Consider the following 1888-nt stretch of genomic DNA (forward strand, 5'->3'; position numbering starts at 1 on the left):
GACCATAGTTATTTGAAGAGATATCAGCGGCAAAAAGTCTGGTGACATTTTCTATTATTTTATACATTCTGTTCTGTGACCAATTCTACATAATTTATGAAGTGGAGCTTAATCAACTTCTTTCGAATATTATGTTTTATTCCTGTGAAAGAAGCTGTACTAAATTTCAATACATCTTCGCTTGCCTGAGAAATCTTTAGTAAGACTTTGTTTTAGAAGGTGCTGAATCTCTGAAACCTTTTATTTTTAGTAGTACAAAATACTAATTATCCAATAGGACACAAACAAATTACAATTGAGGGGCCCTTCAGTACAAATTAGCTATACAAGGGACTTTAAAATACTTAAGACATAAATGGAAATCAAAGAAATAAAACTTGTAGATATAAATTAACAAAAGTCATTAAAGATTTTAAAAATGAAGAAAAAAGCTCATATTATTGCCTGGAGTGGCTGCTAAGAGAAACTCTACTTAAAAAATTTGGGAACTTACACAGTTTAAAAGAAACCTTCTATAGGATTTTTTTAAAAAAACAAACAGACTTTTAGTGATAGAGAGTAAAAATTAATATACAAGATGACTTATACAATGGTTAAATTTCAGAATGATGTAAGCACTGGCTAAAAGTCACTTTGAGTGATCAAACCTTATATCTTGGCTATCTGCTTTCCAGTTAAACACTACTTACAGAACTCTTGATATATGGCTGCTAATTCCTGAAAACTTAAAAAAAAATACTTGGCTATGTCAAAAACTTATTGTTTATTAGAAAACTGTACTTTAAATTGATTTTAAAATCAAGCAGGAAGTGGCTAGACAGAGAGAACAAAAAAGAGAGGAAGTGAGAGAATGACCGATGGGGTGAGTGTGAGAAAGTAAATAGATAGGTAAATGAAAAGAATTTAATCTCTTTTTAAATTTGGTATCTTGTGAAAGTTGTAACGTATTTATATTTTCTTTCTTTGTAAAGTGAGAAAAAAAAATCTATTCTTAAGGAAAGTCTGTTAGAGAAGTTATACCTTCCAAAAAGTGCTATTTATTCTTTTGTATCATTTTATGTTTATGTTAACTCATAAGGCAAGATAAAGTGGATAGCATACTAAGAAAAAAAATGTAAAGCTGACTATTTGCCTTATTTATCTGATAATAATGTTATAATTAAAGAAATTCCTATCACTTTCCATAGCTCTAATTAGTCCATTGCTGAACTTGTTTTCTCTATGATGTTCTTATAATATCTTTTTTTAGCATAATTTTGTGCATTTGCTGTTCTGTTCCTATAATAATCTCTAATTAGTGTTTCCTGGGTGGTAACGTCATTGATGAAGAATGTTATAACTGTAAAATTCGAGGTCTGCAGTTTTAGTTTTTCATTTTTCCTAGTTTTTTCACAGAGCCAGTGGTTGTTTCTAACATTGTATGTCGATTTAACTGTTGGAAGTAAGGGTGGAAATTTGAGAAAGACAATTTACTTACATATAGTAATTAATCAAAATAAAATCAATTTGGCTGAGCTCTTCGTTTCACTCAAGAAAAACACAGTTGTGCTCGCGTTGGCAGCACATATACTAAAATTGAAATGATACAGAGAAGATTAGTATGGCCTCTGCACAAAGGTGACACACAAATTTGTGAAGATTTCCATATTTTTAGCAAATGACCCAGCAATCCCAATACTGGGTATATATTTGAAGGAGCAGAAATCACTGAGTTCAAGGGATACCTACTGCACTCCCATGTCATTGCAGCACTATTTACAATAGCCAAGATACGGAACCAACCTAAATGTCCATTGATGAATGAATGGATAAGGAAAATGTGGTATATATATATACACAATGTAATACTACTCAGCCATAAAAAAGAACTAAATTCTGCCATTTGCAG

At 30.9% G+C, this 1888-nt stretch overlaps 1 non-coding gene across 1 annotated transcript; it reads left to right on the forward strand.

Annotated features, from left to right (window-relative positions):
- The first annotated feature begins 1545 nt into the window (after positions 1 to 1545).
- LOC134374169 (U6 spliceosomal RNA) lies at positions 1546 to 1652 on the forward strand. The gene has a single exon (XR_010023044.1). It is a non-coding gene; the product is annotated as a U6 spliceosomal RNA (small nuclear RNA).
- Positions 1653 to 1888: the final 236 nt, after the last annotated feature.

This window comes from Cynocephalus volans, chromosome 3 (genome assembly GCF_027409185.1).
Source record: "Cynocephalus volans isolate mCynVol1 chromosome 3, mCynVol1.pri, whole genome shotgun sequence".
NCBI lineage: Eukaryota > Metazoa > Chordata > Mammalia > Dermoptera > Cynocephalidae > Cynocephalus > Cynocephalus volans.